Below are 15900 nucleotides of genomic sequence, written 5' to 3'. Positions count from 1 at the left end.
ACTTATCCCAGAGAGATGTGAAAGTGCACCCTGTAGTGTCTGTACTGTACCATTATCCCTCAACAGAATGATTCAGAAAAAGAGGAAGAAGGAGGAGGAGGAGGGAGAGGAGGAGAAGAAGAAGAATGGTAAAGGGATAAATCATCCACTTCACCCGAGAACAGCTTTGTGGCATCAATTACAGGCATATAAATTAGTAGCTCAGGGCTGGAACTCTTACTTTGTGTTTATTCTTTAACAGTATAAAGAATGGGAAACAACATAAACTGATATGACAAATGTGTATAGCCAGCAAGAATTGTAAATGAAACCTAGGTGCAAAACTTGAGTATAGAATTCAACTTGGAATTGAAAACAGGGATTTGTTGTTCAAAGTGTCTCTCATGACAAAAGTGTTTATTATTCTAAGTTCTTCTTTAAAAATTCTAATATCCACATAATTCAGCTCAAAGAAGTAATTCAGAAATCCCTAACCATGTTCATACCACAACTCTATACCCCAAAACTACAAAATCAATTATTTTGATACTATCAAAAGGATAACTGTCAACATCCTTATGCAAATGATGATGGTGATGATGATGTATTGAAGTCTGCTTGGCAAACATTGACTGGCAAATGATAAGAAAGATACTCAAAATTACCTTTATTTATTTATTTATTTTCCCTTTTGTTGCCCTTGTTTTTTGTTGTTGTTATTGATGTCATCGTTGTTAGATAGGACAGAGAAAATGGAGAGAGGAGGGGAAGACAAGGGGGGAGAGAAAATATAGCCACCTGCACACCTGCTTCACCACTTGTGAAGCACGATTCCCCTGTGGATAGGGAGCCGGGGGCTCCAACCAGAATCCTTATGCCAGTCCTTGCGCTTCACTCCATGTGTGCATAAGCCACTGCCCTATCACCCGACTCCCCCCAAATTACCTTTTTATCTGAAAATTGTTCATCAGCCTTTATGATGTAATATTAGTACATACTAGTTTTCATAAACAAGTGTTACAATAACTCTGTCCCATGGTGGGCTGGCTACCCTGAGAAAAGCAGACCCTGGGTAGAGGGAATGATGTTAATATATACTTCTATTAACTTATAGTCCTATTAACTCTTATTAACTTATATATCACTATTTAATCCATACAAGAGGGTAAAACAGATTAAATTTCTCATGCTTTTTAATATATAAACTACAGTACTGAGTATATATTCCTTCAATCTAAACACTTAAGGTTTCAAATTAGGCAACTGATTGAATTTCGACATTCAAATTGTTAATGCATTTTAAATAATATTTCTTTCCTTCTTTTTGTGAAATATTAGATGACCTATAATCTCAGACCATAAACAACCATTCTTATCAGTATATAAGATAAAGTTATTTGTAAATAGCATTAAATGACATAAATCATGGTAATTTGATTGTTTTCCTTCATGGAAACCTCTGGGGGATTTGATTGGAACCTCTGGGGATTTGATTGTTTTCCTTCATGCTTCTCTTGATCCACAACATTTGATACTGCATCTGCTGATCTCAAACAAATCAGAGCAACCAGTGCCACCTCCACATGTTTTACTTCGAACTGTGTCCAGAGACACCAGGTCTGGGATGTCAACCCTTCAGCTTCAATACTCAGGTGAGACTCAAAAAGTGCAGCAAGCAAGTAGAAAGACCTGAAAAGACAACATAAAGTACTTAATAGTTTCTACTTAAATCTAGATACCCTCCTGGCCTGCTTCCTATTTCACGTCCCTCAATCACTCTAAGCCTATCCCTGTCAGATAAAGTAAGAACTACAAAAGCTGGATAAGGGCAAAAGATCAGCACACTTTAATGATGGCCCCTTTGGTCACGACCAGGCCACCCCATCATCTGGGGCTCTAGTCAGGGAATCCTGGGATTCCGACAGAGATATGATGGGCCTAGACCTCTAACAGATCCCTTTCTCCACTATCACTGGTTATTTCCATCAGGATCAACACCATAAACCCCCTTGTGGGCCTCTACAGGCCTCTGCCCCCAATGCAGAGCAACCATGGTAGAAACTGTCCCACTCTCTGAAGGGAGGCTGGGTCAATATACTCTGCCACTGGAAGAAGACTGGTCCTGAAATGAGTGCAGCCTAGAATGCTCCTTGCTATGACCATGGGATGCAAGTTCACACTGGTAGGGATACAGAGGCTGCACAGGCTCCTGTTCTAAGTATGGATAAACATGGGCCCCATGTCATATCGATGGAGTTTACAGTTAATGGTATTTATATTCTTTTCCAACATTTGGGAACTACTCTCTTCCCCAATCCAACTTTCTAGTCCTATTTCCAACTCTGATACCATCTCCCCAGACAATAATTTCAGCACACCTTCATGCTAGCTATCAGGCTCAGGAAAAATTTGTAAAGTCATGGGCCCCTCCAGATATACCTAAAATAAACTTTGTAGCTTCTTCCAACATGAAGACCCCAAATCCCATATGCTATGTTCTTAACTTTAAGTTCTTGCTTACTATACAAATTGTTCTGTTTTATATCTTAATGCTCTTTAGGCATCAAGATGCAGTTGCTACCATGACACCAATCTGACTTCCCTGGGAAGATGACCTCACCAATGAGTCCTGGAAGCCCACCTCCCCAGAGCCCTACTCCATTAGCGAAAGATAGAAACAAGCTGTGGGTACGGATCGACCTGTCAATGCCCATGTTCAGCAGAGAATTACAGAAGCCAGACTTCCCCCCTTCTGTAGCCTATAAAGATCTTTGGTCCATACTACAAAAGGGATAAAGAATAGGGAAGCTTCCAATGGAAGGGATTAGATGTGGACCTCTGGTGTTGGGAATTGTGTGGAATTGTGCCCCTCTTATCCCAATCCTGTTGATCATTATCAAATCACTAATAAAAAGAAAAGGAAAAGGGTAAATGTAAGAAGAGAAAGGATGGATGGAAGAAAGGGAAGAAGGAAGGAAGGAAAACAACATACAAGTTCAAAATAAGTGTGATCAGAACAAGCTGTAGACCAGCTTTTAGAGGTAGGCAAAATCTGGCTTCATGCCATGTAGAATTGTGATGACATGTAGCCCATACATGTTTATGGATTGTCCAGGGAAAATTGTGCATATTTAAAAGGGAGAATGGTGCACATGCACAGTTGAAGAAGTCGATAGACATGGGTAACCATATATCACACGTATAAAAAATGGTGGAAAAAACATCACTGGAATGTGTTTTTCACAATGTTAATGAGTAAACTAGTGACTATCTATTATGGAGATCTTTATGCACTGTCTCCACTAACCAATTATGTTTAGTCAGGGATCTGTGGTACTTTTCAGTATGAATGTGGTTGTAAGCTTCTATGTGGTCCAATCAAAACAAATAAACTAAAAAAAATGTAATTACTCTCAGAGTGGGAATTCTCACGTGTCCAAAGTATTTTTTTTAATTATTCCTTAACCCTCAAGAGTCTGTCTATATCAGCGAGAAGCAAAGGGGGCACAACACTTCAGTTATTTGGTCATATTCGATACTCAAAAAATAATACATACATATAAAAAGTTCTAATTTCTAGTCCCAACAAAAAAGAATCTGCATTTTAAAGACATCTTGCTGGAAATTTTAATTTACCTCAGGATTCAATATTATAATCTCCAGAATCAAAGTCTTAAGTGGTTTGCATGCTCTCAGATATAATGATTTATTTTTTTTATTATGGCAGATTCATATCACTTGACTCCTTTCCTTTCTTTTTTTTAATTTTTATTTATAAAAAGGAAACACTGATAAAAACCATAGGATAAGGGGGGCACAACTCCACACAATTCCCACCACCAGAACTCCATATCCCATGCCCCTCCCCTGATAGCTTTCCTATTCTTTATCCCTCTGAGAGTATGGACCCAGGGTCATTATGGGGTGCAGAAGGTGGAAGGTCTGGCTTCCTTAATTGCCTCCCCACTGAACATGGGCATTGACAGGACTATCCATACTCCCAGCCTGTCTCTCTCTTTACCTAGTGGGGTGGGGTTCTGGGGGATCTGAGCTCCAGGACACATCAGTGGGACCTTCTGCCCAGAGAAGTTTGGTTGGCATCATGTTAGCATCTGGAATCTGGTGGCTGAAAAAAGAGTTAACGTATAGAGCCAAACAAATTGTTGACTAATCATGAACCTAAAGGCTAGAATAGTGCAGATGAATAGTTGCGGGGGGGGGGGGGGATCTCCATTTTGTAGATAGTTAGTAGGCCTATTTTAGTTATATTCCAAAGGGCCCATGACTATTCTAGTTTTTTTTTTTTCCTTGAGCTTGATATCTGATAGGCAGGTGGATCCAAGTTATTGTCTGGGAAGATGATGTCATGGCTGGAAAAAGGACCAGAGAGCTGGATCAGGGAAAAGAGTAGCTCCTAAATATGGGAAAGGTGTATAAATATTGTTGACTCTAAACCCCATCGATTTGACCTGATCTGGGGCCCATATTCAGCTTAGGACTCCTATCCTTTCTAAGAGAATGTTGCCTCCTCATATTTTTCTTATTTTCTCAAGATTACTTTTTTTTTTTTATAAAGACTTCTTAATGCAATCTGAAAATAAAGGATTTGGGAAGGCTACTATAAAAAGCAATGAAAATGAATAGTCTCTCAAAGTACACAGAGAAATGGGATGGTGAAACATTTTGAAAGACTAGTTTTGGATAGAAAATTAGATATAACTTAATGTTCAGCCTTTTATATGAGTCTGAAGATTTATATCACATATCTCCAATCTGTTTTGGAAGAACCACTGGCTAGATGGCATTAAATAGAAACTCTCTTGTCTTTTCATAGAATTGGAGATAAATGAAAATTAATTGCCTTTTCAACTAATTCAGAGTGGACTTATAAAAATGCTTTTAAAAAAATTCTGTAAGGCCCTTCAATATTCAGACTCCTCTAACATACCATCTGTTCAGTCTTTCGGTGCATCTGCAAGTTCCATCTCAGTGATAGACAGAGATTGGAGAGTTTTACAGCTTTAGATTATTTTTAAAAGACTGAGATATTTGAAATATATGTGACTACTAAAAAATCTCTTAATGCTTGTTCCCTAAAAAATGGGATTTTCATCAATAAAATAAATGTTAGTGTAGTCCAAAAAGACTTTTTAAAGGTAGCAATCTAGTAGTAATTTACAAGATTATAAGATACTAGGAGTATAGTTCCACACCATTCCACCACCAAAATTCTGTGTCCCCAAACACCCAAAGAAGAATCACCATAGTTCTCCTGAAGTCTTAGAGACAGGTTGATTACCTTTTTCTTCTTTGCAAATTCATGTTTTTCAATTCTGTATATTAACATCTGAGTGAAACCATCCTGTTGTACTTCACTTCCTTACTTACTTTACTAAGCATAATCAACTCCAGTTCCACCCATTTTGTCCCAAGGGACTTGATATATTATTTATTTATTTATTTATTTATTTTTTATTTATAAAATGGAAATATTGACAAGATCATAGGATGGGAGGGGTATAATTCCATATAATTCCCACCACCAGAACTCCATATGCAATCCTGTCCCCGATAGCTTCCCTATTTTTTATCCCCCTGGGAGTATGGACCTAAGATCATTATGGGGTACACAAGGTGGAGGATCTGGCTTCTATAATTGCTTCTCTGATGAACTTGGGCACTGGCAGGTCAATCCATGCTCTCAACATGTCTCTATCTTTCCCTAGAGAGGCAGGGCTCTGGGGAGGCAGGGCTCCAGGACACATTTGTGGGGTCCTCGGCACTGGGAAGTCCCTTGGCATCATGGTAGCATCTGGAACCTGGTGGTTGAAAAAGAGTTAAGATATAAAGCAGAACAATTTGTTAACTAATCATGAACCTAAAGGCAAGAATATTGAGCTGGGCTTTGGAGGCTCTGTTTTGGAAAAAGCTAGTAGGACTATTTTAGTTATATTCCAAAGGGCCCATGACTTTACTAGTTTTTGCCAAAGCCTGAGAGCTAACACGCAGGCAGACTCAAGGAAGGTATTGTTTGGGGAGATGGTGTCGGAGGGGGAATGCTTTCAGCTTTTGTTCGTTGAGTATGATATTGGAATGACATCTTTTTTTATTTGCTGAGTAGCAGCCCCTTGAGTACTTATTCCATAACTCTTTTATCTAATCATCTGTTAACGGATATTTAGGTTGCTTTGCTATTTTGGCTATTGCAAATAACAAAACTGTGAGCATGGGGGTACATGTATCCCTTTTAATTAGTGTTTGCATGTCTTTGGGATAAATGCATAGGAGTGGTATTTCTGGGTCACCAGGCATTTCCATTTATATTTGTTTAAGGAGTCTCCATAATTTTCTCCATAATGGCTATACCAGTTCGCATTCCCACCAGCAGTGTGATAGAATTCCTCTCTCTCCACACACTATACAACATTTATCATTTCCTGTTTTCTTGATGAAGATCATTCTTATAGGTGTGAGGTAGATTCTCAATGTGATTTTAATTTGTTTTATCTAACGATGAAGGAAATGGAGCATTTCCGCACATATGTTAGCCATGTGTATCTCTTCTTTAGAGAACATATTTTTTTTCATATCTTCCAAGCAAGCTTTTGTTGGTAGTAATTGTCTTGATTTAGAAACCACTGATGCCATTGGATAATATAGTTGAAATTATTGCACACATTACAGATAATACTTCAGGTTTCATTAAGCTTTCTTTTTGATTTTTTCCAAGTCATTTTATTGAAGGGGTAATGGTGTACAGTACTGTTGTTGACACATTCATCAATTTATAAACCATTAATGATTCTATCAATATATCCCCAATATGGCAGACTTGAAGGTGGTATAGTAGATAAATCACTGGCCCCTGAAGCTGGAGGCCCTGAGTTTGATCCCCAGCATCACATGTACCATAGTCATGCTCTGGTTCCTCTGTCTTCCATCCTTTTTCATTAGTAAATAAATGCATCTTTAAATGAAATTTCAATTATGGGTTGGTCCAATGCTTTACTTTGGAGTATATTTCTTTTCAAATTTTAGATACCAATAGAATTTACTTAAATGAATTTCACATTACATTTAATAGTTCATTAGATATTCAGAAAGCATTCAATTTCAATTTTAAATGTTTGTGTCTATATTTACAATCTCTTCTTTCCTTCTAAAAAAGAAGAGTAGCAATCTTTTCCCAGAAGTCAAAATTTTTCTCCCTGAGTAGTCTGAAATTAATAATCAGAGAATAGTCTAGATTTTAATGAGAATCTATTCTCATACACTTTCCATCTTATTAAATTAAGAATTGCATGTTTCTAAATCCCCATGAAAAATTTTCCTACACTGTGACAACTGCAAAATAACTTAATGGCTAACTCATTCAAGCATAGTTTGTTATTATATGCAGGGTTGACTTATTTGCTTACTTACTGATCCTTGATACTAAAGCAAAGATAGCATCAAGATTGTGTTATAGATTCTTTTGTCCTTGTGATACCAAAATAAGATTTGCAAAGATCATATTCTGATATTTGATTTTAAAGACTAGTGGAGTCACTGACTGACATAAATCAAAAGGAAAGTTCACTGCTATTTCTACTAATTATTGACCTAATTTATCAAGCAGTAAAATAAGTAGATGTCAATCTTCTTGATAAATGTAATGAATAGAACCTGTGCATTTTCATGAACACCTTTCAGGAAGGTCAGCAAATTCTTAAGGGAAAAATGTGTGATAGATGCTATTAAATGTACAGGGTCTCAGTGTATTGCTTATTGACATGTTCTTAAACTAAGTGATTTACACTCATGCTTGAAGGTCAAGCAAGACACCCTTTGACAAAGGACTGGTAACAAGATAATTCTGGATGAAATGTTGAGCTCTTGGCCAGGAAATGAAGGGGTTTTCATAAGCTTTCCAATAGGTCTGAGGACAAAGGAGGGAGAGAAAACAGAAAGGATGTCAGGGATTTAAAAAGGAACCTATTTTCTGTATGTAGTTGTTTTTCTCCTAGACAGTATAGCACAAAGGGCATCTCATGGTCACCTAAGAGGTATAAGATAGACTCCAACCTTCCTGATATGCATGCTTAGACAACAGTGTATTATTATAGACCATCATAAGTTTCACATACTTCCCTGGCAGCTGATTGCTGGTTTCAAAATGCCCTTGGATGGCAAACAGTCATAAAGGTATTTGTGAGCAGAAAGCAATTGTGTGATGAAAAGTCCAATTGTATTTGCCTTCTGTAAAGGAGAGAAAGCCAGGACAACCAGGCAGGTCAAGGCATGTGGGCAGGACTCACACTATCTGTGAGGAAAAAACTTGGAGAGCTCAGTTGCACAACTAATGAGACAACTTGAAGGCCCCTGCCTGATTCTGTGTCTGTAAATGACAAAGGAAAGACAACAATTAAAACACTATTCCAGAAAATGCAGGCCCACAGCCATCATGAACACTTCATGGAGCACAAGAGCAATGAATTGGCATAACTGTGCTCTTGAATCCCACCTATCCTATCTGAACACTGTGTGATACCAGACACAGTAATTTGCCTCTGGAAGCTGTACTCATCTCATCTATATAATACGGATAACAATAACCTTATTGTAGATTGCTGTGAGGATTATGTGAAATGCCCATACAAATAGCATTTAGCATGGTTTTGAGTTCATAATAAGAACACACTAAAGATGATCAATAAGTTTCAGCAATTATCTAAGTGATGATGGCAAAAAATTGTTTGGGAGCTCTCAGAATTGGATTAAGAAGCAGAATTTGAGCTAGCGATTAATTGCAACTAAATATCCCTGGTATTTTTCAGGGCCTTCTTCCATTGTTTCAATAGAATCAGCTGTGATCTGAAAAGCTCACTGTACCCATCTCTTCCCAAATATGTGATCAGATGTATTGTATTGGACTTGAAACTAGCCATGCCAATTGGCTAATTGGTTGGGTTCCTTGAGACCACAAGAATCAGCAAATGCTTCCTCTGCCCATTTCAGTCAGTTGTTAAGTATAGTAATTAACAAATTAAAATCTTCAAGTGTGGCTTGGTCCTGGGTTTAAGACAAATGCAGAGTTATTACATTGTGGTACAGTGGTATGGAATGGTATTATTTAGGTACAGCAAAATAAGCAATGGGACAGAGATAGGACTAGGCTGGGCACATGAGTCCATAAATTACCAGAGTTCATCTACACATGTTCACTCTTCTGGGTAAGGCAACATGGTGGGTCCTGGGGAGGGGTGCAGGCACTGAAAGCATGCAGGAAAAGAGAGAGCCAGCAGGTTGTCAGCTGTATGTTAATTACGTTGCTCAGCTTCAGCCATATGCTAATCATGCCCCAAAATCTTACTCATGTGCTGTCTCACAACAATTCCCTACTTAGTATAAACATAGACAAGAAGCTCAGAGTCTGTATGAGTATAGGAGATTAAGCAAATCTTCTGTCTTGTTAGGCTTCCTTCTGCAAGCCCTGACTTTGTCTAAGACTTTCCTCACAGTCTTAGTTTGCATTAGCATAGGCTATTTGCTTAAGTAGAATTTTGGCTGCTCTTTATCATCTATTTTTTCTTTTCCTTTTTCTTTTTATATTTTTAATTTTTATTTATAAAATGGAAATATTGACAAGACTCTAGGGTAAGAGGGGTACATTTCTACACAATGCCCAGCCCCAGAGCTCCATATCCAATCGGGTCCCTGGATAACTTCCCGATTCTTTATCCCTCTGGGAGTATGGACACAGAATCATTATGGGGTGCAGAAGGTGGAAGGTCTAGCTTCTGTGATTGCTTCCCTGCTGAAGCTTTCTGAAAAACAAAATTAAAGGACCCCACAAGAGTTTTGGGATCTGGGATCTTATTCCATGAGCTGCCTGCCACATGCACTGCAAGGCACATTTTATACTCCCACCTTGTCTCTCTCTTTCACTAGTGAGGTGGGGCTCTGGGGAATGAGATTTCCAGGACACATTGGTGGGATTGTCTGTCCAGGGAGGTCTGGTTGGCATCATGCTAGCCTCTGGAACCTGGAGGTTGAAAAGAGAGTGAGAATTCCTCTTCTAAACATGGGCGTTGGCAGGTTGATCCATACTCTCAGCCTGTCTCTCTTCCTAGTGGGACAGTGATCTGGGGAGGCAGAGCTCCAAGACACGTGGTGGGGTCCTCTGTCCAGGGAAGTCAGTTGCCATCATGGTATCATCTGGAACATGAAAAGGAATTAAGATATAAAGCCAACGAATTGTTGACTAATTATGAACCTTAAGACAAGAATATTGCAGATGAAGATTTGGGGTCTCTGTTTTGAAAAAAGCTCCTAGGTCTACTACCTGAGGAATATGGGTCCTGAAATTAGTGTATCTTGAAATGTTCCTAGCCATGACCACAGAACGTGAGCTCAGACCCACAGGGATGCAGAGATTACATAAGCTCCTGCACTGATGATGGGCCCCAGATCAAATTGATGGGGTTTACAGTTAACAATATTTATATACTTTACCCATATTTGGGAGCTACTCTCTTCGCTGATCCAACTTTCTAGTCCTTTTTCCAACTATGACACCATCTCCCTGGACAATAACCTGGGTTCACCTGCATATTAGATGTCAGGTGCAGGCAAAAACTAGTAAAGTCATGGGCCCATTAAAATATCATCTATTTTTCTACTGATAGCTTCATGTAGTTTGTACACAAAATCCATGTAGGATTTAGTAGCTTTCTGAAAAACAGAATTAAAGGACCCCACAAGAGTTTTGGGATCTGGGATCTTATTCCATGCGCTGCCTGCTACATGCACAGCAAGGCACATTTCCTTTTTTACAAGGTTAATTTATTCACTGGGGGAAGCAGAATTACCTTCACCTACTGACAGGGTGGGGTCTGGTTGTCTATAGATAGAGCTGTAGCAAACTCTTGTATTCATGAAACCAAAGAGCGCTCGCAGAATTTGGCATAACAGTTTTCACCAGTTGTTTTCAGTCATATGGGAGAAGGCAGTAAGTGTCTGCAATAGGTTTGACACAACCCCTAGTAAAAGGACCTGTATGTAAACCATTGTGTTCAGTTGCCTGTCTAATATCTTCATAAACCTGATAGGGCAAAGCTTCCTGTAAAGAGATTCTCTTATACGGAGCACGGGGGAAGCATGAACTTTAGACAAGCCATTTTTTGTAAGCCCTTCCTCAAAGCAAAACACAATAGAATTTTTCTGTCTTTATCAGTGATAGCAGATAGGTCTGGGTCCTTAATGGGTAAAGGCAAGGGAGAATGCAAAGGAGCTGAAGTTAAAAAGGGGTTGAGTGAGTCATGTGGTACAGTATGATGAGGTGATTATGGCAAAGAGTCTGATGTCACTGGAAGAGGTACAACAGTGGAGGGAGGAGAGGAGAGGCTCAAGAAAGGATTTCCATGAATTAGAGATGGAATACCAGAGGAAGGAGGGAAAGAAGGGAAATAATATATCTCCAGGCTAAATTTGTAGTAGGGCACCAAAGTGAAAACCCTGGGTTGAAGGTGAGGGTGGATGTTCAGCTTCATGGGTGGGAGAGGGGGTGGGATGGGACGCAGTCTTTTGGTGGTGGGAACAGTGTTTATGTACACTCCTATTAATTTGTAGTCAGACAAATCACTATTTAATTCATATGAGAGGGGAAAAACTGGTTGAATGTCTCAAACTTTTTAAAGCACAGACTGAGTCTTTTTAATACATATGCTGTTATTTAACTTAAAAAGAAGTTGAGAGTGTTCTCTCATTTTTCTGCTGGGCCTGTAGCTACCTTACAGACTTGGCCATGCATGTCTATCTATGGCTTTAACAAAGAAAAGGGGGGGAAATGGTACCGTGCCACTTATAATTTATGGAAATTCTTTCTCTTCTCCTTGCTCCTCCCCTTTCTCTAATGTTACATCTGATTCCTTACAACTACCACCTCTTCCTACTGTGCCAGGTGACTTACTCAAACCCTTCCTAACTCCTCATCCTCCTTTACCTTCACCCACAGTAGACCCAAATTTTCCAGGCTAGCTCAGTCCGTAGAGCATGAGACTCTTAATCTCAGGGTCATGGGTTCTTGGCCCACGTTGGTTGCCATTTGTTGTCATTTATCTTAAAAAGAGGTAGGGAGTTTTGGGCTGCTGCTGCACTTAAAAGGATTCACAGTGGGAGCTGGAAACTGGTTTAAACAATACAAGGTTTATTAGGGTGAAACAGGTAAAAGCAAAACAAGCACTTATCAAGGGTTAAGAGTACGCTAGGAACACCCAAAGAAAAAGAGGTGTGTACTCCTATGTTCATAGCAGCACAATTCATAATAGCTAAAACCTGGAAACAACCCAGGTGCCCAACAACAGGTGAATGGCTGAGAAATCTGTGGTATATATACACAATGGAATACTATACAGCTATCAAGAACAATGAACCCACCTTCTCTGACCCATCTTGGACAGAGCTAGAAGGAATTATGTTAAGTGAGCTAAGTCAGAAAAATAAAGATGAGTATAGGATGATACCATTCATCAACAGAAGTTGAGTAAGAAGATCTGAAAGGGAAACTAAAAGCAGGACCTGACCAAATTGTAAGTATGGCACCAAAGTTAAAACCCTGTGGTGAGGGGTAGACATTCAGCTTCCTGGGCCAGTGGGGGGTGGGAGTGGGTGGAAGGGATGGGTCACAGTCTTTTGGTGGTGCAAATGGTGTTTATGTACACTCCTAGTAAAATGTAGTCATACAAATCACTAGTTAATTAATATGAGGGGGGAAATTAATTGTATGTCTCTAAGTTTTTTAAAACACAGACTGAATCTTTTTAATATATAGGCTGTGTATTTAGTAGGCGGACTCTCTCAAAAGCCTAGACCAAGTAGATCAGAAGCAACCAACAGCACAGCTATATACAAGATACTGGATACTGTACAGCAAACCATAACAAAAAGACTTTTCAAAGTTAATCCAATTACCAAATAATGTGATGATAACATTAACTATTGATTGTCTTTTGGAACCCTAAGACAGCAGGAACCTCACATCTCCACTATAGAGCCTCTACTTCCCCCAGTCCTGGAACCCTTGGATATGGCCCACTTTCCCATATGCCTCTCCCAATCCATATCAAATAATATTGTATCTACTGATCACAACCTAATCAATGCAATTATGGCCACCTCAACATGCTTCACTTCAGACTGTGTCCAGAGACTTCACGTGTGGAATGACAACCCTTCAGCTTCATTACTCAGGTGAGACCTTTCCTTTCATAGTATACTCTAATTCCATCTCAGGTGGTTCAGTTTCTAACAAACTCCCAAAACCTAGATATACACCAGTTTCTGTGAGAGCATATGTTCACATATATCCATAAACTACTGCAAAATATATACCTGAAAGCAGAAGTACACTAGAGTTTGCAGTGAGTATCCCCCTAACACTTCCTCTCCACTATTCCAAGCTTTGGGTCCATGATTGCTCAACAATTTGTTTGGCTTTGTATGTTAACTCTCTTTTCAGTCACCAGGTTCCAGATGTCATCAGGATGCCAGCCAGGCTTCCCTGGACTGAAGACCCCACCAATGTGCCCTGGAGCTCTGCTTCCCCAGAGACCCACCATACTAGGGAAAGAGAGAGGCAGACTGGGAGTATGGACCCAGTCAACGCCAATTTTCAGCAGGGAAGCAATTACAGAAGCCAGACCTTCCACCTTCTACAACCCACAATTACCCTGGGTCCATGCTCCCAGAGGGATAGAGAGTGGGAAAGCTATCAGAGGAAGGGGTGGGATATGGAGATTGGGTGGTGGGAATTGTGTGGAGTTGTACCCCTCCTACCCTATGGTTTTGTTAATTTATCCTTTCTTAAATAAAAAAATAATTAAAATAAAATAAAATCTAAAAAAAAAAAGAGTATGCTAGGTCTATAAAGTCTGAATATACCATACAATAAACAATTGTCAATTCTGGTAAAGGTTGCTCATGGCTGTAGAGGGGTCCAAAAGTTTACCGGCTAGCAGAGTCACATGTTCAGTTCCCAGGAGAAGTAGGCATGATGGGATACCTGGAGCACCTCTCCTGAGATTCTTCTGACCAGGAGAAGAATCAGCAGCCAAAAAGAGTGAGATTTCTCCATATAACAGTACATATTGGAAACTGGGGAATGTTATGCATGTACAGACTATTGTACTTACTGTTGAATGTAAAACATTAATTCCCCAATAAAAAAAGGGAAAAAACAAACAAAAAAACAAGTAACTCTAATAATAAATTCAACAGGTACAAAAAAAAAAAGAGCGAGAGTTCTAGCTGGCTGTCCTTTTAAGTATATTCAGCCTACCCACAATGCTTTGCACATTAGCACTTTCTGGATCCACCCACAGTCCACCATGCGCCTGCACAGATCACTGCATACTCTGTCAGCCTTCTGTCGCCAAGGCTTATGTCAGCACTATGCTGAGACTTCCATCCATGGTGAATCATTAAAGCATAAGCTGAGTCTTTGATATGTTAAAAGCTTAAAAGCTTAGTCCAGGGAGAACAGAAGCAGCAGGCAGTATGGCTATATACAAATAATGTAAAAGGACAAAATATGCAAGAGTTTTGTAAAGAAACCTGAAGTTGTTTCAGAGCAAATAGGCAGAGGTTATAGGTCTGAATCTGTGCTGCTGCTACCAAACCGATATTTTTAGATAAATCATTGCAAATGTCTTTCCATATCTCAACTGACAAAGCTCTGTGTTTGGGAAGACTTGTGGAGACAGCCTTAATTACATGTAACAACTTATGTAATTCTTGGCTGGCACAATGAATTTTACATATCTTTAAAGTCTCTTTCAATTGCCTGTGGTAAAAATTGTCTTCCTTAGAATTCCCATAGTGAGAGTTTCAGAAATGGTAAAAGAAAAAGATAACTTAAAATTAAATTTCTGTCACGTACCAGGAAATTAGCATAGGTCGGTTGGGTCCCTAATCTGCTAATGGAGTCTAGAACTATAGAGGAACCCTTCTTTACAAAACTCTTGCATACTTTATGTCCTTTGACATTATTTGTATATAGCTATGCCGCCTGTTGCTTCTTTTCTCCCTGAACTAAGCTTTTAAGAGGGTCAATATATCAAAGACTCAGCTTATGGTGTAATGACGCACCATGGATGGAAGTCCCAACACAGTGCTGACGTCAGCCTTAGCGACAGAAGGCTGAAGCTAGAACTACAGAGGAACCCTTCTACACTGCTGGTGGGAATGTAAATTGGTCCAGCCTCTGTGGAGAGCAGTCTAGAGAACTCTCACAAGGCTAGACACAGACCTTCCATATGACCCAGTAATTCCTCTCCTGGGGATAACCTCAAGGATTCCATAATGCCCAACCAAAAAGATATGTGTACACCTATGTTCATAGCAGCACAATTCCTAATAACTAAAACCTGGAAGCAACCCAGGTGGCCAACAACAGATGAAAGGCTGAGAAAGCTGTGGTATATATACACAGTGGAATAATACACAGCTATTAAGAACAATGAACCCACCTTCTCTGATCCATCTTGGATGGAGCTAGAAGGAATTATGTTAAGTGAGCTAAGTCAGAAGGATAAAGATGAGTATGGGATGATCCCAGTCATCAGCAAAAGTTGAGAAAGAAGAACAGGAAGGGAAACTCAAAGCAGGATTTGACTAAATCTAGAGTAGGGCACCAAAGTAAAAACCCTAGAATGAGGGGGAGGGTGGAGATTCGGCTTCCCTGGGAGGCAGGCGTGTAGGGGTGAGTCAGTGGGATGGGACACAGTCTTTTGGTGGGGTGAATGGTGTTTATGTACACTCCTATTAATTTGTAGTCATACAAATCACTATTTAATTAATATGAGGGGGAAATTGATTGTATGTCTCAAACTTTTTAAAGCATAGACTGAGTCTTTTTAATACATAGGCTGAGTCTTTGATATG

This window comes from Erinaceus europaeus, chromosome X, assembly GCF_950295315.1.
Source record: "Erinaceus europaeus chromosome X, mEriEur2.1, whole genome shotgun sequence".
NCBI classification, from domain to species: Eukaryota; Metazoa; Chordata; class Mammalia; order Eulipotyphla; family Erinaceidae; genus Erinaceus; species Erinaceus europaeus.
The sequence above is the reverse complement of the archived record's forward strand: the minus strand, read 5'-3'. Positions refer to the sequence as shown.